General features: G+C 43.6%; 1 protein-coding gene across 2 annotated transcripts in view; it reads left to right on the top strand.

Annotated features, from left to right (window-relative positions):
* The window catches only part of LOC124711292, a 287,903-nt gene that overhangs the window by 145,631 nt on the left and 119,201 nt on the right, over positions 1 to 23,071 (top strand). The window contains exon 3 of one of the 2 annotated variants that reach the window (XM_047241296.1): positions 13,639 to 13,678. The exons of the other annotated variant lie outside the window; for it this stretch is intronic. The gene's annotated coding sequence lies outside the window, so the exon portion shown is untranslated. The remainder of the gene's footprint in view (positions 1 to 13,638; positions 13,679 to 23,071) is intronic. 2 annotated transcript variants of the gene reach the window in all.

Raw genomic sequence — 23,071 nt, forward strand, 5'->3', positions numbered from 1 at the left:
GTCCCACATACATCTCGCGAAGTGGCCGTGGCGAGAAAATTCGAGAAATTGGAGCTAATACGGAGACTTACCGACAGTCATTCTTCCCACGCGTCGTTCGCGAATGGGGACAGGGAATATGGGATCAGTCAGTGGTACAAGAAGTACCCTCCGCGACACACCGTTCCGTAGCTTGCGGAATCTGATGCAAATGTAGATAAAACAAATGGTAGCAAAGTCAGATGCCAGACCGAGGCTAATTGGAAGAATCTCAAGGAAACGTAATTTGACCTAGAAAGAAGTACCTTACGAAACATTTGCTCAACCGACTGCCAGCACTGTTCATCAGTCTGGAGCCCTTTGTAGGTAAAATTAATAGAGGAGATAGGGAATATGCGATGAAGGGCGGTCCGTTTCATTAGGGGATTGTTTAGTCGCGGCGAAAATATTACAGAGATTGTCAACAAACTCGTAGAGGATATTAGGAAGGCGCCGTGCATCAACGACAGTTCTACTACTGAAACTTCGAGGGCGTGCATTCCAAGAAGAGTTGTACAAAATATTACTTCTCCCCTCATACGAAGGGTGTTCAATAACCAATGCACTCCGTCTTCAGGCCACGAGTGGCCTACCGGGACCATCCGACGCCGTGTCATCCTCCGTGGAGGATGCGGATAGGAGGGGCGTGGGGTCAGCACACCGCTCTCCCGGTCGTTATGATAGTATTCTTGAACGAAGCCGCTACTATTCGGTCGAGTAGCTCCGCAGTTGGCATCTCGAGGCTGAGTGCACCCCGAGAAATGGCAACAGCGCATGGCGGCCTGGATGGTCACCCACGCAAGTGTCGACCACGCCCGACAGCGCTTAACTTCGGTGATCTCACGGGAACCGGTATATCCACTGTGGCAAGGCCGTTGCCCTCAATAAGTAATGCAACACTTTTTTCTGAAAGCGGGTTGGTTTTATTCAGGATTCCGATACACCACTTTATTCCCCTTTCTTTTGGCCAGAAAACCCTATTTTTCTACATAATCTCCATGCAACGCGACGGCCTTACGCCTCCTTACTGGGAGGTCCCGTATGCCTGCATGGTAGCACTCTACTGGCCGAGGTGGGAGCCAACGTCTTGCAGCATCAATAGCCTCCCCACCATCCACCTACTGCTTCCCTAGGAGTGCATCCTTTTTTGGGCCAAACAAATGGAAGGTGCGAGATCCGGGTTGTAGGGTGGATGAGGAAGAACAGTCCAGTGAAGTTCTGTGAGCTCTTCTCGGGTGCGCAGACTTGTGTGAGGCATTGCGTTGTCATGGAGAAGAAGGAGAAAAAAAAAAAAAAAATGGTTCAAGTGGCTCTGAGCACTATGGGACTTAACATCTATGGTCATCAGTCCCCTATAACTTAGAACTACTTAAACCTAACTAACCTAAGGACATCACACAACACCCAGTGTGTTCTCCGAGGCGGAGAAAATCCCTGACCCCGCTGGGAATCGAACCCGGGAACCTGGGCGTGGGAAGCGAGAACGCTACCGCACGACCACGAGCTGCGGACTGATCGCTGCAGCTGGAGGGAGGACAGCAAACGGAATAACCTCTTCACAGTCCCAGGAGATCTTTGCCTTGACTATACCGGCTGAGAGTGGGGTTCTGAACTTCTTCAGAGGAGAGGTGGTGTGGCGCAACTCCATTGATTGCTGTTTTGTTTCCGGTTCGAAGTCATGGATCCAAGTTTCATCGCCTGTGACGATTTTCGATAAAAAAATTGTCACGATCAGCCACGTAGTACCCAAGCAGTTCAGGACAGATGGTCCTCCGTTGCTCTTTATGGTCTTTTGTTAGGCGGCGAGCAACCGAGCAGGCACACGCCTTTGAATACCCCAACTGGCGTACGAGTATGTTAGCACTGCCAAAAGAGGCGTCCAGTTGTGCATCGATTTGTTTGATTGTGACCCGTTTATAAACTGGAATGACAGTGTCCACAAGTTCCAACACTGCAGGAGTCACAGCTGGGTTTGGACAGCTGGCACGATTGAGATCGGACAAGTTCACACGACCTTGTAGCGATGATGGCAGATGCTCAATGACTAACCGTTTTTCTGCTCAGTACAGTGCCACCGTAGACATTCTGCAAGCGCATATGAATATCTGTGGTACTTTGGTGTTTCACCAAAACGAACTCAATGACAGCTCTTTGATTGAAACGAACCTAAATTAAAGACGCCATTTTGTAGCCTGCGTGTAGGCCGCCACCTATCGGAACTTCATGTAACTATAGGGGCTGAAACATATCCGAAACCAATACCGCATTTTTAACCTAATTCGGCCCAGAAAAAATGTGTTGCGTTACTTACCGAACGCTCCTCGTACGTCTCACGAAACGAACGTGACAAGAAAATCAGAAAAATTATAGCTGTTGCGGAGCTTTACTGATAATCGTTCTTCCCGCGTGCCACTCGCAAATGGAATAAGAAAGGACGGAAAATGTGTGGGTGCCAGAAGTACGCTCTACATGCGGAGCATAAATTGAAACTTCTTTATTTAAATGAGTGAGTGTGTACTTAAATTGCTGAATGACTGAGACCCACAATATCCTAGCCCAACGCAATCAGACTGCTCAAAAAAAGGGTAACCTGACTTCAAATAATTAATTCAAAAGACTGGCCCTGACTAAAAAGAAATCATAGTAACCTATACATTTCATTAAGCACTTACCTCAAAAAAATCTTCATTTCGCAAACTACTGCAATACAGCGAGCGTCAATACTGCCAGCTAAATAAAAGATTCTAACTACTAAAGCCACTAATTACTAATAGGCATGTGGTTAGCAAAGGAAAGATTTTGTTGCAAACCAAATAATGTATTTTTTACGTTAATAATGTGACATACAGTTTAAACACGAACATAAATCGTCGTTGACATCTAGTACAAAGGTATATAATCATGAATAATATTCAGTCTCCAAGTCGAACATGTACAGATCGTTAGCCTACGCTAACACTTCAGACCACTATCCACATCAATGCTAACTTCTCGCGTCTGACATCCATCACTGCTGGCTGTTCACCTCCAACTGCCCAACAGTACATCCATCACTGCTGGCGACTAACTTCCAACTGCCCAAAACTACTGGCGATTAACTTCCAACAACGAGTCCAACCAACCACAGAGTCCTTACAAAGAAAGCGCAGTCAGAGATCCAATGCAAAGCACTACACGGCGCTTCCAACACAAAAACAGCCCACTTACAAAATGTGTACACGTAGATGTAGGCATATGTCACATTCTCCTACCAGATAATGGGAATGCACGTCCGCCCATTATGCAAACAACTGTTAGTAAATTCCCAAATATTATTCAGCTACTTCTTGCCATCATCAATGGGTACTTTTATTCAGTTCTGTGAAATGCAAGCATGTTTCAAGTAAGAATTTTTCTAATGAATTTAGCCCCAAACAATTTATCTCTGTCGTGGCTATTGCTTATTGCCTTATTTTCTACGTTGTTCGGTTCTGTAGGACAATTTTTTACATTGTTATGTACCGATACAGGCGACACAGAACATCCGTCACGTACCGTTGCGCCGCCAGAGATCCCTCAATAACTATCAGCCGTGATTTGAAGTCATACCCGATGGCTCCCCAAATGAAGCCAGTAGGAAAACCGCTGTATGTCTCCAAAACATGGCAAGAATGGCACGTCTCTCCACGTTGCTGTCATTCTCGCCGACGATAGTCATCCACGGTAGTGCAGAACTGCGTGTCATCCCTGAAAACAATGTGACACCTTTCCATGCTCACCGGCCACAGCACCGCTCCAAGTGCAATAATTTCTATCGGGCTATTAACGGCAACCAATCTACTGGATGGCAGTTCTCTTGTCTGGTTGCTGCTATTCTCCAACGAATGGAGTTGGTTGAGACGGAATGTTGCAGGGAGCGTTACCGGATGGCACGCGCAGTACCATGTACCTGGTACACAATGTGGCGGTGCTGTCTTGTAGCGGTCAGACGCCGTCGATGGGAACCTTGACTATGAGTTTGTCTGCCTTCACTTTCTCATGCAGTCCAGCATCGGGCCATTGTCACATCCCCAACCCCTGAACTCTGGATATTGAGTGATTCGACCAGCCATCCAAATGGAGATGCAGTATGAGCTGCCTTTCTCACTGTCAGGTGCTGATAACGCTGTCGCACACGAGTATGTGGTATTCCCGTATCGTTCACGGCGATCACTCAACATCTAGCTCTTTTCACGCTGCCTGTATACCGAACTAGGCCAGGTAACAACACTAAACACGAAAAACGCTAATTCATTCTGCTGACTGTCCTACCTGTCGCGGAGATTACAACTCTAATCATTCACATACCCGCCAATGGTGTGTATATGTACGAAGTTACATTGAAAACCGACCAGGTCTTCTGTGTGCTTCACTTTCTTTATCAGGTAGTGTGTTTGGGGCTGTCGACAATATACACTCACACTCATAACTTAAGGATAATGCTGATACATGGCGAAACAACGCTCTGGTGGGTGGTTTGCGGGTTTAAATCACCTCGGGGTATGACCATGCTGTGCATTTGAACTGCGGTCGTCGCACGGTGACGCTGGCAGCAGTATACATACACAGAGGTGTGTCGGTTCATGTCAGAGTACGGTGAAGCGAGTAAGTGTGCAGACGTTTTCAGATGTGCTAATGGTAACTGTGTGTTGAAAATGGCTCAAAGAACACATATTGATGAAGTTATGAGGGGCAGAATACTAGGGCGACTGAAGGCCGGTCAAACACAGCAGGTCGTAGCACGGGCCCTCCGTCTGCCAAAAAGTGTGATCACAAGATTATGGCAACGATTCCAGCAGACAGGAAACTTGTCCAGGCGCTACAGTACGGGACGTCCACAGCGTAAAACACCACAGGAAGACCGATATCTCACCATCAGTGCCCTCAGTCGGTCACGGAGTACTGCAGGTAGCCTTGCTCGGGACCTTACTGCAGCCACTGGAACAGTTGCCTCCAGTCTACAGACGACTGAACAGACATGGTTTATTCGCCCGGAGACCTGCAAGGTACATTCCACTGACCCCTGGTCACAGGAGAGCCTGTAAAGCCTGGTGTCAAGAACACAGTACATGGTCATTGGAACAGTGGCCCCAGATTATGTTCACGGACGAGTACAGTTATAGTCTGAACAGTGATTCTCGCCGGGTTTTCATCTGGCATGAACCAGGAACCAGATACCAACCCCTTAATGTCCTTGAAAGGGACCTGTATGGAGGTCGTGGTTTGATGGTGTGGGGTGGGATTATGATTGATGCACGTACACCTCTGCATGTCTTTTACAGAGGAACTGTAACAGTTCAGGCACCTTCCATTTTGCACCAGTATGTCCGCCTTTTCAGGGCAGTGGGCCCCACCTTCCTCCCGATGGACGATAACGCACGGCCACAGCGAGCTGCCATCGTGGAGGAGTACCTTGAAACGGAAGATATCAGGCGAATGGTGTGGCCTGCCTGTTCTCCAGACCTAAACCCCATAGAGCACGTCTGGGATGCTCTCGGTCGACGTATCGCTGCACGTCTTCAAACCCCTACGACGGTTCAGGAGCTCCGACAGGCACTGGTGCAAGAATGGGAGGCTATACCCCAGCAGCTGCTCGACCAACTGATCCAGAGTATGCCAATCCGTTGTGCGGCCTGTGTACGTGTGCATGGTGATCATATCCCATATTGATGTCGGAGTACATGCGCATAAAACAGTGGCGTTTTGTAGCACATATGTTTCGGGACGGTTTTCTCAACATATCACCAATACTGTGGAGTTACAGATCTGTGTCCTGTGTGCTCCCTATGTGCCTATGCTATTAGCGCCAGTTTTGCGTAGTGCCACGTTGTGTGGCACCACATTCTGCAATTATTCTTAATTTATGAGCATGAGTGTACACCATCGTCTCTGTAAGGAACGCAAATGACTGTCAAAGAGGTCTAATAACACGTACGTAAATGTGCTTTGGCTTCCCTGCAATCAGACATTACACTGGCCCCAAAGACACGACGGGTAATGTTTTGATTATCACTTGGAAAGAATGCTGTGAGAGCCATCAGATACGACTTCAAGTCACGGCTGGTAGTGAAAGAAAGAACTCAGACGGCAAAACGACGTTGTGGACATCCTGCGTCATCTCGTTACCTCTCATACGAGAGGTGTGATGTCATTTTTCAACAGAATAGTGTTCGTCGTCACGTGGCATATATCTCTGAGAAATGTCTACGTGATGCTGAGGTACACACATGACCAACAAGATCTCCAGAGCTTTCCCAGTAGAACGTTTTTTGGACAGTTCGGACGTCAACTCTCCTCCTGTACCAGAATCCAGGATATCAAGGACCGGTTACAACAGCTGTGGGCCAGCTTTGTCTCATGAGGTTCTCAACGGTTTTATAATACGCTTCCTAACCGAATCACCGCATGCATACAGGCCAGAGAGGGCGCAAAGTCATTCTCATAAGTGCGCTCTTTGTAAATTTGACTCGATTTTGTAATCACTGAAATAACATCGCGTACCCTCTCAACCCGCGAAATATCATTTGTTTTCCTCCTCTCCTTCTGCATGTTTCACTACATTTGTAGCCAGGTAATTTTTTATTACTCTTCTACAAGACTTGAAATTGTCTCGTTTGTATAGTGGTCGACGTCCCGGTTACTGACGCAGAAGTCCCGGTTCCAGTTACGACGATCAGTTCAGATTTTTCTGTAGTGGAAAGATGTGCAGCAGGGGCGATACCATGAGGTCAAATGCGAGTTGTTCAAGTAAAACGAGCAACGAAATTCACACAAAAGCCGCCGAAGTGGCCTCAGATAGAAATACTTGCACTAGGCTGGGATGGGAGTCGTCCATTTATTTATTTACCAGACTTATGAATGTACTCTCTCATCTTTGCACGCAAATGCAGTGGCAAGATAATTAACAATGCTATTTTACCTAAAAGTGTGTCCGTTGTCGTTAGAGCTTCCGGTTGTAAGTATAAAACAAGACAGATTTTGTTGACTCGGCTCCTCTTCTGCGCTGTAGTAATTGGGACACGAGACTGCGCATGTTTTCCATCCGCGGGAAAGGACGTTTCGCGACTCCTGCACATCATCAGGGACATCAGCGGGGCCGAGGGAACTGCCGTGAGGTCTCTGGGCAAAACGCACGCAATCCACAAAACTAAAGGACCGCAATTATTTTTGCGCCTTTACGACTGCTGTAATTATTTTGTATGTTATTCTCAAACCTATTTACACATATATTCCTTCCCAGGATGTAACGGGGTGGTGGCACGAAGGACAACAGCCATCCCTTAAATTAAAGATGCAAAATCCAGTAAGAGCTACGCCGACACTCTGCTGATGGGGGACGAAGGTAGAAGGAAAAGAAGAAAAATGATTCTCAAACCGATTATTATTTTTAATACCAGAGGACAGTTTTCAACTTATAATTAAATTGTTATTATTATTGAAGTGTGGCATTACAGAACATGCACGTGTAGGTACACGATACAGTTAACATTAATGCTTAAATTTCACAACGAGTTGGCAGCAGTCACTGTTACTTGATCCAAGCCGTTCTGGCCAAATTAAAATGCATGAAATGGGCAGTTTTATTCGTGTGGCTTACTGTTCGATCGTCACCACCACAGTCACATACAGCGCTTTAATGATATTTTATAAGTAAGCATGGTTAGTGAATAGGGACACTAGTTATTGGATAGGAGTCTAGGGTTCTCAAGTAGTACAAAAATAACTGTCCTGTAGTTTCAAGTTGAGACTTACTTATAGAAAAGTCCTTTATTACAATAAATTAGAGTCTACAAACGCTATACATTGTATCATCCGCAATAAGAAAAGAGATTAGTGGACCAGCAAGACAGTTACCTTTCGTCCGTTGCAAACAAATCGGGCGGAATCCAATTCAGGGTGTTCGGATAGTTTTGAGAATCATAGTATACCACGGTAAACTGACACTACGGTAGAATACAGTTGCCATCACACAAATTACAAGGAGAACACGGCAAGTGCCAATACCCGATTCCTCAGAAACTTCGCTCAATGGAAGAGGAGTCAAAATAAGCGAACACGTCTCTCGGCTTATCCGTAGATACTCGACTGTTCCTGAGAAAACGTCCTACAAAGTCTTCGAGGTAATTTACATGGCTTCATCATGCTATAATCTCAGTCCAAATGCTGGCACAGTGACTAGTGTCACGGCCTTACACTTTTTGCGCCCCGTGAGTGAAACCCAATCACTGTTTTTATTTATTGTATTTTATATTATTTCATTTTTTCATTTATCTACCCATGTCCGTAGAAGGTTACTACACGAACGTTTCTTATGAAGTCGGGGTATACGAGGGCTTTATATTAATTGCAAAAAAATGGTTCAAATGGCTCTGAGCACTATGGGACTCAACTGCTGTGGTCATAAGTCCCCTTGAACTTAGAACTACTTAAACCTAACTAACCTAAGGACATCACACACATCCATGCCCGAGGCAGGATTCGAACCTGCGACGGTCGCGGTCGTGCGGTTCCAGACTGTAGCGCCTTTAACCGCTCGGCCACTTCGGCCGGCTATTAATTGCAAAATTACAACTGAGTTTCACAATCAGTATCATACATTTGTTATACGTACAATATACAGGGTGACAATCATTGAGCTATATGAAAAAAATGTAAATTAGTTAGAAACTACGGCGTGCACACACTTTATTCAACATGTAAATGTCACTACAGATATTCGGATTTACGTTATGACATGTTTGATTACCTGCCATCATTGGCGATGATGTGGCGCAGACGAATAGCGAAATTCTGCATGACCCGCTGAAGTGTCGGAACATCGATGCTGTCGATGATCTCCTGAATGGCTGCTTTCAGCTCAGCAATTGTGTTGAGGTTATTGCTGTACACCTTGTCTTTAATACAGTCGACAAAAAGAAGTCGCATGTGTTCAGATCAGGAGAATACAGTGGCCAATCCAGGCCCATGCCAGTGGCCTCTGGGTAGCCCAGAGCCAGAATGCAGTCCCAAACGTTCTCCTCCAGGACATGAAACACTCCGCTGCTTTGATGGAGTCGAGCTCCGTCTTGCATGAATCACATCTTGTCGAAATCAGGGCCACTTTAGATGATGGGGATGAAATCATCTTCCAAACCTTCACGTATCGTTCGGTAGTCACTGTGCCATGAAGGAATATCGCACTGATAATTCCGTGACTGGTCATTGTACACCACACAATCAACCGTTGAGGATGAAGAGACTTCTCGATCGCGAAATGCGTTTTCTCAGTCCCCCAAATGCGCCAATTTTGCTTATTCACGAACCCATCCAAATGAAAGTGGGCTTCGTCGGTAAACCATACATGCATGCGCATACTAACTGCCATCATGCCCCGCGGCCAACCATGCAGTTTGAACGTCCTAACTCAAACCGTTCAGAATTTATGACGATTTTATTTCATGTAGTTCAGTAATTGTCACCCTGTATGTGACGGCATTTTCAGGAGTTACCATTTTTTAAATTCTCATATTGTTATATCAGTTCTTAGTTATTATGAGCCGGCCGGTGTGGCCGTGCGGTTCTAGGCGCTTCAGTCTGGAACCGCGTGACCGCTCCGGTCGCAGGTTCGAATCCTGCCTCGGGCATGGATGTGTGTGATGTCCTTAGGTTAGTTAGGTTTAAGTAGTTCTAAGTTCTAGGGGACTGATGACCTCAGAAGTTAAGTCCCATAGTGCTCAGAGCCACTAGAACCATTTTTTTGAATTATTATGTTTTGTTTTTAAGTTCACTTCCTTGGATGACACCGACTGTAGAAACATTCGAAACGCAAATTCCGAACACCACGAGCATCGCGCGAAGGCAGGTTTGCCACACTGACATTTCTTCGTATGAATCTCACTCGGGAGTGAAACGTCGTTCATACTATCGAAGATTTCATGCGTTGGCCATAAATTCGCAGCAAACCAAGCATTACGGATCACTTTACTGAAAACTGGCACCTGCAATTGATTATGAATCAAGATACGTTTCAGGAATTTCGCCGACAACATTTTCAGATAATTTTTCCATTCATTTAGCCTATCTTTTTAATTCATTCACAAGACATACAATAGTAGACGAATAATGACAACGTTATTTCAATTCACATTGGAAAGCATTCGCGAAGTATTCTTTTACGGACATGGGTAGATAAACGAAAAATAAAAATAACAACCGGCTTCTATGTCTAACAGAAATCATTAATTAATGAAATATGGACAACAAACAGCTTAGCATTAGAAGGCACATCAGCGTTAATACATCCGCTACATTAAAAGGTAAAGAAAACTGATCTTAACAATTATAGAGGGATCTCCCTCTTACCAGCGACATCCAAAGTCTTATCCGCGGCACATTTAAAGAGGGCTGAAGGAATAGTCGACCCACAACTAGGAGAGTATCATGCAGGGTTTAGAAAGGGAGCATATTGTGAAGAGCAAATACTAAATCTAAAGAAGATAAGAGAAATGAGGAAAATTAGAAACTTGTAATACGTGATAACTTTTGTTGATTTTCAAAAAGCATATGACTCAATTGATAGAAATGCACTGATCAACATTTTAAAGGAATTTGGACTCCACAATAAAACAACAGAAATAATTAAAGGAACTTTAACAGCAACAATTTCAAAAATAAAAATTATGAGGGACCTGTCAAAACATTTTGAAATACAATCAGGAGTAAGTCAGGGAGATTGCTGATCACCCCTACCTTATAACTGCGGGTTAGAGAAGGCAGTGAGAGCATGGAGAAAATCCGTCAATAGTAAGTGTATTTAACTACGAAGAAACCCAAATGATATCACCATAGATTGTCTAGCTTTTCCAGATGATATGGCATTAATCACTGACTCATTGGATTGTACTAAAGAACAAATCACAGAACTACAGAAACAAGCAGACCAAACAGGACTAAGAATAATTTTTGTAAAAAAAAAAATCTCATGACAAATATCAATGACTCCCGTGAAAGTCTTAAAATTCATAACAGCACGATATCTAAAAAAACTGTTTCAAATGCTTAGGATAATGAATAACAAACTATAGAAATCAGTGTAGATAAAATGACGAAAAATATACATAACAAAACACTTTGTCGTGGAACAAAAAATGTGACATAATCAAACAGTGGTAGGGCCTGAAACACTGTAAGCACTAGAAACACACTAACAAGATTTGGGGACCTTGAAGAACCGTAAAAAGTTGAAAGAACAATTTCGAGGAAAGTACTGGAACCTAAAAGTAATAGTAATGTTGAATACAAATTAAGATCAAACAGACAGTTTTATTTGAAAATGGAAAAGTTAACTGATGTAATGAGGAAATTAAGACTGCAGTTTTATGGCCACATATACCGAACTGATAATAACACACTAACCAAGCAGATCTTAAATTTATTAAACAGCTACAAATCCAAATCCACATGGTTCATCGAACTTAACAAAGATATAAAAAACACAGGAATTAGAATGCACATAATAAATATTTAGAGAAGCAACACAAAAGGCAGGGTTTAAGAAAGAAAGAGACCTGCAAAAGGAAGAAATTGTACCCAAAAAGAAAAAGAACGACACTTTCGAAGGATGAAGGAGGTATGGGAGCAACGAAAATTAAATACAAAGAAGTAAAACCAAAACTGATTCATCGTACTCTCCTAAAGAGTTATTCCAATAAACAAATAAATAAATAATCAGGTTTCGGGGTCACAAAAATGTAAATCCGCGACGCTAGCCACCGTGGCACAGTATTCACTAAGGGTCACGTAAAGTACCTCGAAAATTTTGGCCGTCGTTTTCTTGGAAACTTTCAAATATCTACGGACAAGCCGAGACATGGGTTCGCTTATTTTGGCTCTTATTCCACTGAGCGAAGTTTCTGGGAAATCGAGTTACGGCACTTGCCTTATTCTCCTCGCTAGTAGCCCGTAACGCTGCGCTCAAGTCGCTTCAACTCTCACTGAAGTACAGGTTTACGTGCCGACTTGTCGCGAAGACAATGCAAGTATCGAGGGGTATTCGGAAAGTAAATTCCGATCGGTCAAGAAATGGAAACCACTGCGAAAATCTAATAAAACTTTACACATATGTGTTCAATAATGTCTCTAGTATGCCTGTCGGTCGCATCACTTCGCCCTTTTCAGTTCCGAGCGCATGGTGAGCACATAAAGATGTGTAGAAAATAATGTCTCCCACGAAGTATGAGGTCCTGGTGAGAGATTTCGCCTGATGTTATGCAGCCCACATTACAGAACTGTCATACGGTTCCTACTTCGTGGCAATTCTCGGTCGCAATCTGCAGGGGCAATGAAAATGCTCCTGCAGCGTTTTCGATGGGAAGTGTTTGTCACCCGCACTACAGCCCGGAATTGGCTCCCTCTGTGTTTCGTCTCTGCTTACATTAACTACTGGCTATGAAGACAACATTTTCGCACAGACAACGAGCTACAGATGAGCGTAGAGAATTGGCAGGAAGAACAGGCGGCTGCCGTCTATGACGAGGGTGTTGGAAAATTGGTACAACGCTACGACATATGTCTAAGTCGGAGTGGTGACTATGTAGAGCAATGGCTGGAAGCTGTAGCTAACTGTGGCAGATAAAATATTTCTGATTATCACAGTGGTTTCCATTTCGCGATCAAGCGGAACTCACTTTCCGAATAGCCCTAGTACATCGGCCGATCGCGACAGTGAGTCAGGAATTTCACTTTGAACAGCAGACACTCTAAGCAGTTATACGAGCGGTGCTTTTGAAGAAGAACGAAGAACAATGTAAACGTACCATTCTACGGGTGAAAGTCCTTTTCTTAAATCTTATTCCTAAATGTAGAATAACACGTTAGTTGCTCTGCTAACTAGACTGCAGGTCAATCCTTGAATCAGATCATTTATATTATCTGTGAAACGTATAAAAACGTTTTTGTAGCGACCACAATTAGCAGTGCAGTGTAGTTCGGTTCACGAGCCTATCACCCGTGTGCTACACAACTATTATATTTTGCGCGGATAAATTAATTCCGCGCCGGCAGCCGGAGCTCTGTGTTGTGTCCGTTACTCCGTGCCGTTTATTCTTAGTGTATAGGTTTTTACACGTTCTTAAGTACCTTTTTTATACTGAGTTCTTGAGAAAACAGTCAACAGGTCACTTATTCGTTTCCGCGCGAGTCTTGCCTTGACATACACTGCGTCTAAAACACGTCCTGTATTAATTACCGAACGAATGAATAAAGATTTTGTCATCCCAGTATTGGAGATATCGTTGTACGTTAGTTATCGCAAACTATCAGACTAACTGGTCGGTCTGGCCAGCACCTAGCTCTTCGGCTAAATTTTGGACAAGAACTTTTACTGACACAGTTTAATTTTGTCAGACACAGAAATGTGTAGATTAATTTTTTTTTCTGATGCAAGTTTTGGATGGTATGGTTAGAACTCAGGAAAATGGCGATCTCCAGTTCCTAACATTTTATTTTGTGGAGTACCACTAAAAGATACAATTTGTAGTAGTTTTTCTTTTGCGTAAAACGTTGTTAAATCACCTGATGTACACTCGCAAATTAGAATGACCTACATTTTTTCTTCTTTTGCAGAGTCATCAAGGAAACGCGACTTCCCTGTACCACAAGAAAGGTAAACAATTTAAAATCATTATCTATACTATCTGATCAAAAGTAAACGGACGCCCATATACAACGCGGCGTTGACCACTACATGTCACGAGAGGTGGACGCGTCAGTAGAGCAGCAGGCAGAGAGTAGTGTGTTGTCTAGCAGAGAAGCAGTAACAGCCAGTAAAACGGATAGCGCAGTGGGGCTCAGTCACATAGAATGTGGAACAGTCACTTGTATATCACCCGAGTAACAAATCCACCAGGAATATTTCAACCCTTATAAACCTGCCCAACACGATTGTTGCTAAAGCCCTTGTCAAGTGGAAACATGATAGAACCACCACACGTAAACCAAGGACAGGCAGACCTCAAGTTAATACTGATGAACAGGGATCACCGAGCATTGCTGATGGTGACTGAAAAAAAATCACCTGAAGGATTCACCCGTGAATTGCAAAGTGCTACCAGTAGTGCAGCTAGCACAATGAGTGTGCGTAGGGAGTTAAAAAGAAGGGGTTAGAACGGTCGTACAGTTCCCCACAAGCCACATATTTCTTCAGTCAGTACTAAGCGACACTAGAGGTTGTGTAAACAGCGACGCCAATGGCTAATGGACGACTGAAGACGAGTGATATGGAGTGGTGAAATGCGCTGTCCCGTATGGGAAACGTCACCTGCCTTCATGTGTAGCGCCAGCAGTGAAGTACGGAGGACGTGGTGTTGTGGTATGGGACTGTTTTCAACGGTGAGAACATGGTCCTCTTATTGTGCTTACGAAAACACTTAATGCGGATGAACGTGAACGCAATTTACATTAGCGTGCTGGGTACAGTAGAGGAATAGTTTGTAGATGATGATTGATCATATCATCCTGACAAGCAGCAGCATCAGTGAAACAATAGTTTGTGGATAATAACATTCCTGAAATGTACTGGCCTGTGCAGAGGCCCAACTGGAACCCAATGGAACACCTTTGTGATGAGTCATAACGTCGACTTCTCTACAGGCCCCAGCGTCCAACATCACACCTACTCCTGAACAAGAATGGACTGTCACTCCTCCACAGACATTCAGACGCCTCACTGAAAGTGTCGCCAGCAGAGATCAAGTCGTCACAAAAGCGAAGGTTGAACGCATCGTTTATTAATGTCCGCTAATAGATTTCCGGATACTTTTGATCAGATAGTGGACTTTTTAAATAGGATTCAAAAGCATTTGAAAAGACGCTCATTAATTTTAGCATTGAAACTTTTCGTAAACGTATCCGAGAAATGTGCTAAAGTTGAAAACAAGAGGGCCATAATAAGTTACCTCCGTGTAAACTCCACCAAGTGCGGCTATCATGCCAGGCATTGTCAGTGTATGCAGCCAGACGGTAGGTTCACACGACTAGGATAAATGGGATTTCTCAGCTTAACGATACTTTTTACTTCATAGATACATGCTCAGCAACTTTTATTGTAAATGCAACTGTATGTTAACTTCTAGCTATTAGAAGCGACTTAGGAAGACTACTGTGTACTCGTGTTTAAGTGAACAGCTGTTCTGAAAGCAAGTGAACAGCCGAATTGTTTGAATCAACGGTAAAGCGTGGCATGAAGGCCCCAATTTGAGGTAGTTTACAGCCAATTCCAGTCAACTATAGCCTTAATTCTAGCACATTTCCTGAAAATTTTTGCGAAGTCTTTCAACGCCAACATTAAGATGAATTTTTTCACTATACTCATCTTTCAACAGTTTTAGAATGTCCTTAAAACAATTATATCGTACCATTAAATAAATATATTTGCTCCAATATCTTGGTTGGTACAAGAGTTAAGAGAGGTAGCAGTGCAAGAAAGATGCGTGTCCCCCTGCCTAGTATCATTCGCGTAAAATTTCGTTTCGATATCTCAAGGCCTTCACGAAACAAAAAGGGGTATATATTTTAGATGATTTTCTCTGTATATTACGTCGGATAAGGCTGAATGCACTCAAAAATACAACACCATCAGAAGGTAACAAAAATCATCGGACTTAATCTGTGATATACTTTTGTTTGGTTTTAAACGCGTGTTGAGTGTCAGTTAGGTGCTGAGCGTAAGGATGTGCACTGTTGGTAAATCGTCGGTGCTGATTTCAATTTCCAGATCGAAGGCTTAACATCTGTGGTCGATAAAATCGACACCACAATTGCGGTGTTTCAAACGTCGATGTTACGTTGTTTCAAAAGACTTCTGTATCGATAAAGAAACTTCCGATGTTTAAACATACTGTATCTGTATTTCGAAAGTATAAATGACCATCGAACATTCCTAGCTGAGCACTACACAGAATAGTTACCCTGTTCACTAAATTTTCAATACATTTTGTTTCAACTAAGCGCCTGTAATACTTGGCGGTCAACTGCTGGACTGACACGTCTCATGTTTTATTACCGTAATGTACCTTTATTCATTTGGTTTGAGATCAACTGAGGCTAGGCGATGCATGTTCACGTTTATAGAAAGCAATATTCAGTGATTGCAGAGATTAGAATGTCAATAATATTTTATTTCTCTCTAGGTATGTACCGGCAGTTTCATGCAAATCTTTCTGTAGTTTTTATCAATGGATAATCCTAGACCGAAGCCGCACCTGAGAGTCTTGTTTTCCTCGACTTAACACGCGTTCAGCACTTAGGAGCGACCACTCTTTGTGAGCTAAGGTCCAGTTACCGGCAGGTCCAGTGCGGTCGAGCATATAAGCCGCTCGCCACAGCATTGTCTGAGTCTGGTGTACTGCCAGAGGTGCATCCCAGAGTTGTCAACATACCGTGTTTCGCACTAGTAGTGGTCCGGGAGGCTTCCCAGAGAAAATCAGATAACATAGCGGGAGAAGACTTCAGTTTGACCGACCCGCTGGGCCGGTGCAGCGAGGCGTAACTGTTTCAAAAAAGGAGTTTGTCCTCAATTTGGAAAGTCCTTACCAGAAATGAGTGCTGTGACGTGGTGAGCACCCCGTAGAACTGTGAAAAATCACGTCGCCCATGTCTACAGACAGGACAGACCGGGCAGTTTGTTGAAAATTTAGATCGCGACTCCTTGCTGGTTAACAGTAATAGTTCAGCACGGAGGCGAAGCTAAGCGCTGGCTTCCATAAAGCCCAAAACATGGAGCCAACGGATTGGCTAGAGAGACAACTCGATGGAACAGTGGGGACGTCAGGAATACTTGTTCAGAACAGAGCCCTTCCATAGGTTAACACTGCAAACTTGAAAACTGTTAATTTATTTACGGCCAGGCTACTGGGCAGAGTTGTGATTGGTACACCGAGCGGCGCACAGACATGGAAAAGAGAACGAACCGATTGACTGAGCACCGAACAGAGTGGACTTCCTCTCGAGCAAGCATTGCGTCCTCAGCAACATGGACCTCTCTCCTCCAGCAACACCTATCATGACTTTTGCTCCAATACTCCCAGGTTTTGGAAAGATGGTGCGAGTTAGGCAAACGACTTCGGCGACTCATAAGTTATTGGGAGGCATGATTTTAGGATTTAGCAATAGTTTCTGATCTCGTTAGTTCAGAAAGAGTTTGCAGGTACATTCAGTTTATTTCCCGATATAGTACACATGCCTTAGATAATCAACATTTTGACGTAATCACGCAGTTACTGAACGGGTACCGCCAGTTGGTATTTGCACAGGTGATTTATGTGACGATAACGTCATTTATCCCCTTTTTATTCTGGTCTTTGCTGAAACTACAGTATTTTTAATGTTCAACAATCATTTAGCCTATGTTCTTGCAATTTCAGATGGTCAGTCAAATCGTTCAGTTAAATTCATGTCTTTGTTTTCTAGCAGCAATTTGTAATAAGTTAATTTCATTTGGAATTCTGTTTCATTTGTTATTTTGATGGCTTCCTTGGCACTAATCAAGTGTATTACTAGACGGTCCACCAAAGTCTCATGTTTCATAGGACCATTTTCTTAAATAAATTTATCCGTTGCCCACAGTTCAATTAATTCAGATGAGGAAGTATCTGCTGTGTCCTCCGTAAGATACGAATCACAGCCATACATAGAGGAGCACTGAGTCGCCTAGTACTCAGGTGCAACTGGCAGGAAGAGAACCCTTTGCCGTCTAAAGTGCTTATTGTTAAGAGGTGCCTTGCTTACGCGCAGCACCTGCACCGCCTCGTCACAGGTCAGCTCGTTCTACGAGGATCTGAAGGTGCCAGCGGGGTACTCGTACGAATCATTCACATCGGAGGCATCTGTACATTAATCTAATTGATGCTAACTAAATGAACGCTTGATAGAACGTAGAAACCACTGGGTAATACCAGGGAGGCTGGCCTATATGTATGTCGGAATCAACCACCAACACATATAAAGGTATAAAAATGTAAAAATTGTTAAGGGGCAGGAACTTTCCACAAACAAATGTGACTCTCGTTCTTAGGCATGATCAAGCTAGGGAGTCAGTTTAGAAAGTGTTCCGTTCAAGAAATGACAGCTTCAAACTAAGACACCTGGTGGCCAGACGGGCGAACATCAATCAATTTACAAAAATTCAAAAAGCACGAAATAATTCACAGAAGTACGAGTACGTTAGCACTCATTGAGCTCAGGAGAAAAAGATCTATGCATTAAACATGATCACGAAACGATAGGCTTGAACTAAAATACGCATGGTGGCCTGATGGCCAAAAAGAAGTTTACAAAAATTCATGAAGTACGAAATAACTGACAAAAATATTGGCTTTCTGCTACTCATTGAACTCAGGACTACAAAAACTATACATTGAACATGGTCAATAAAAGCTAGCTTTTGAAGTGTACCACACGTTGTGGGCTAATGGCCACAATTCAGTCAGTTTACATCAAGAAAAACTCACTGAAATTTCGAGAATTAAATAAATCGGCAAGATGCAACCCGCAGATGATAAGAGTTTCTGTTCAAGTGATATACCTCATATTTACACTACAAAGATTGCCACAGGACCCCAGCTTTAACGGTCTTTTTCACAAGGCAAAGCACGACCAAGGGAACTACGGAAAACACGACTAAAAAAAAAAAAATCAGTATAACTAAAATTGGCGAAGGCTGTGGATTGTCACACTGAGAGACAATCCTAAGCCAAGTGCAAACACAAACCGATATACTATAATACAATACCTTCGCCATGAAATCATAGCAAACTAGCAGAGTACGTTTGTAGCTTACCAAGACCAATCAGATGGTGACTAGCCTTCGTTCTGTAGCGCGCCCCAGGCTCGTGAGACGGGAGGGGTGATGGGACTTGCTGCCAAATTCTGCACCTGCAGTCAGGGGAAGCGGTGCATCCACCTAGTGAGACACACGCTGTCGAAAGGTCAAACTAGTACTATGAGTCCACAATTCTACGAACCCCTTTGAATCAGTTGAAGCGCATTTCAAACCACTTATATCCACCCAATTACACATATATATACGACAGCATGGTAAAAAAGAAAAACGCACTAAATAAGAAGTTAATTAATAAATGAACACATCCTCACTCTCCCTTAACAGAGGCAATATTAGTGATACTGCAACGGCACGAAGGAAAGAGAGAAGAAAACTACATAAACTAGTAGATGACAAGAAGTCAAGACGCAAGTCGCACTCAACTTTTATCAAAGCGAGTCTTATTGATCCCTTTCATGGATTCCTCTGTGGCAGGCTATGGTAATGTAGTGCAACGATTACAATGCTTACCAAGCTCGCAGACATGTACCTGCAAACAAACAAAAAATTAATTACATAATTGTATTTTTTCGAGGACATAATTAAAACTGTGTGACTACCTTTCTTACGTTGCATGGCGGACGTTACCATTATTAGCAATTCGCTGTTCTATTCTATCACGTATGTTACGATGGAGAAATGGCAATCTGTATGCCTCTGTTCGGACTCTCTCTCCCGTCTTATTCTTAACTACCTTTCCAGAGATAACGAACAGACTAAGCAGAAGTATTGTATTCTTCCTAGATTTTCGTTTCTCTAAATTTATCCAAGAGCGTCTCGCGAGAATACGTCACCTTTGCTCCAAAATGTTCCGATGTTTGTTCCCTGGTCATCTCTGTAACACTTCCATGTGGGCGATACCGACCTCTGCCGATCCCAGTGTTGTTCCTTCAATTTGTTCCCTGTGTGTTATCATGCCTAACTGACAAAGACCCCTAAGCTTCAGCAGTACTTTGATTGGTGGCACTAGCGTCTTGTATGTGAGTCCGTTACATATGAAAATCAAAGTCTTTGATTTGCCTTTCAAATGGTTCAAATGGCTCTGAGCACTATGGGACTTAACATCTGAGGTCATCAGTTCCCTAGAACTTTAGAGCACGTCTGGGATGCTCTCGGTCGACGTATTGCTGCACGTCTTCAAAGCCTTACAACACTTGAGGTGCTCCGGCAGGCACTTGTGCAAGAATGGGAGGCTATATCCCAGCAGCTGCTCGACCAACTGATCCAGAGTATGCCAACCCATTGTGCGGTCTGTGTACGTGTGCATGGTGTTTATATCCCATATTGATGTCGAGGTACTTGCGCAGGAAACAGTGACGTTTTGTAGCACATGTGTTTAGGGACGGTTTTCTCAACTTATCACCAATACTGTGGACTTACAGATTTGTGTCGTGTGTGTTCCCTATGTACCTATCCTATTAGCGCGTGTTGTGCCACGTTGTGTGGCATCACATTCTGCAATTATCCTTAATTTATGAGCATGAGTGCACTTTTCGTGATTTGGCCTGTGTGTAACAATTACTGCTTCGCGGCCCGGGCCGTGGCGCGCCGCGCCGGTTTGCAAAACGTCAGCGCGGCTTACATCAGCGGCAGCGGCCGCAGCGGTACCAGTTGACACAGCATCAGCCACCAGGGACATCGGCTTCAGCGGCGGAGGCGGTGTGTGACGTCAGCGACTGAGGGAACGGAAGACGCGTCAGCAACAACGGGGTCCGTAAGTGAGTAGCAACAAGCAAAGTAGCAACAGGGCCGCGAAACGTTGTTCAACTGCCGTGTGTCTTTTTCCCCCCCTGTTTTCTGTTTCTACGCTACAGCAAAATAGACTAGGAACCGATTCTATTTAAGAAAATAGAAGTGACTTTTGCTTCCAACAGCGAAGAATTTGGGACGCGCGCTTTGTACCTGTCTGATTGCGCTGTCGCCACATCTACGAGAAAGCGTGGTTACTGGAAAAAACTACTCTTTGTTGATGCCGCTAGTCCTTGTAGCGACAGCGCATCACCAAAAATAGCAATCACAGTTACTTCCGAAAGAAAACAGAATGACAGCGCACCCAGCGGTAGAAAAACTGTTGCTATAAAACGGAGTACGTATGCTGAAATGGCATCGCCGGTGAAATCTTCAGGTGTGTCAAGTGTGGAAAAGATCGCCGTAGTCGACGATATTCTTACGAAGCTTCAAAACAAACTGAGACATAAAAGAACCTTAACAGTTATACTAGCAACAGTAGAAAACGAAAAGTGGGCACGCACCATCACTCAAGCAAAATTACAAGAGCAGAATGAGGATTTAAATAAAGAGAATGAGCTTTTACGTAAAAAATTAGCTAACGGTAATGCACCAGATGCGCTGGAACGAATTGACCGGCTGGAATCAGAAATAACCGACATCAAATCAGAACAGGTTAAGAACAAAAAGTAAGTCAACTCCACTGTCCTTTGCGGCAGTTCAGCTTCAAAACCGAAGAGCAAAGTAGAACGTTTACAGCAAGCCAAATCAAAACAGTCGAGTGTTCTCTTCTTCTAATCGGAAAATAATCAAGACGCCAAGGCCATACGTGAAACAATCGCTAAAACAATCAATTTCAGACAAGACAAAGTAGAAATAAAAGCAATCAGATCCACAGCAAACACTGTCATCTTAGAAACGGAGACATAAGGAGATATAAGGAAAATTATAAAAAAAGACAGCCGAACTAAACGATATGAGATGCGAAGAGCCGAGGAAATACTGACCTCTCCTTGTAGTCTATCAGGTGGCAAATATTCTAACTGATCAGTTCGTCCACATCAAAGATTCTGTGGCTGTTTAGAAATGCTTCAGTTGCTGAGGCCCAGGCCACCCGCCAGTCTGTGGAAAATGTGCGAAGTCAGACCGCAAGAAGCCAGAATGCCGAGAGGAACTCACAGTTGGATGTATACCATGCAAATACAGAAACAGGACATGAGATAAGGCAGGGAGACCTGACTGCCCTACCTAAACGCAATTGTACGAGAGCCAAATAGAGAGGACTGAATATGACTTACCGACAACATCCACCAACACGGAGTACATCTACAACGGTCGGACACTAAAGCCATCCTTAAATACAGTTATACATTTGCGAAGGAGCAATACATGCAAGAGCAAACATAAGTCTCCATCGACTAAAACGAGAGATTGGCGGCCCGCCGTCGTTTGGTGACAACATGTGGGTATAGCACAATTAACATATCTAGGAACGAACAATCTTACATCGATGCTAGCGTGTAAAATATTACACCAAAGTTATTTTAACATCTCTGATTACGTAGACGACCTGTGTGTCCAGGAAGCCATTGACTCCACGTAGGAAGGCAGATAAAACACGAAATTTCCGGTGGACGGTCTTCCAGTCCGGACTTCTACTACGAGCGGAAGATCTGGAAGAGGGCGTTTGCTACAAATGTAGCGGAGAATGTAACAAAACAATCAGAAAACAAACACAAAAGGATGCCCTAGGGCGCCTCAGTGATACCAAAACATGTTTATCTTAAAACACCGAAAAACAAGGAACAGATAGACATATTGAGACACCACCACAAGAAACACAAAGAGATACAACACCTGTTAACAGTTCACTAGGCCAAAATCCATTATTAAAATTAAATCAGAATATGACTCTAGCAAATACTGACCGCACATAAAGCCCGTGCGTTTTACATACGGTCGCAGCACACACAGACACACAGGGAAATAGCCACAAAGAAAACACTCAGTTGCCGAATAACCTCGAGATGGGCAAACAGTATTCCAAAAACAGAGCTACTGAAATTCCAGTGCTAAATACAAGCAATCTATCTCATAATACAGTTAAAAGTGCTTCATCCACACACAATTCCCAATGCACACAAACAATAGAGGAAGACAAATGTCAAGACGTTTCAGAGGACGCACACAGAAACTCCAAACAATACTATAATAACATAAATGATTATGATAATCTTGAGAGTAACTTGCGCATAAGTAGGTTAGAAAATGCTGAAATTTTCCAGGGCTGATATGTCTCAGTCACCCGGAGGGAGAAAAAAACATGTTTCCCTGGAACAGAGCAGTCTGACAGAATAATATTTAGGACAGAGAACCTGCCAACCGACCATCGTGAGCTCTGCACACTCTTAGGACAAGCATGCGCACAAAGAGGTGGAAGTTTAAACGTAG

This window comes from Schistocerca piceifrons, chromosome 8, assembly GCF_021461385.2.
Source record: "Schistocerca piceifrons isolate TAMUIC-IGC-003096 chromosome 8, iqSchPice1.1, whole genome shotgun sequence".
NCBI classification, from domain to species: Eukaryota; Metazoa; Arthropoda; class Insecta; order Orthoptera; family Acrididae; genus Schistocerca; species Schistocerca piceifrons.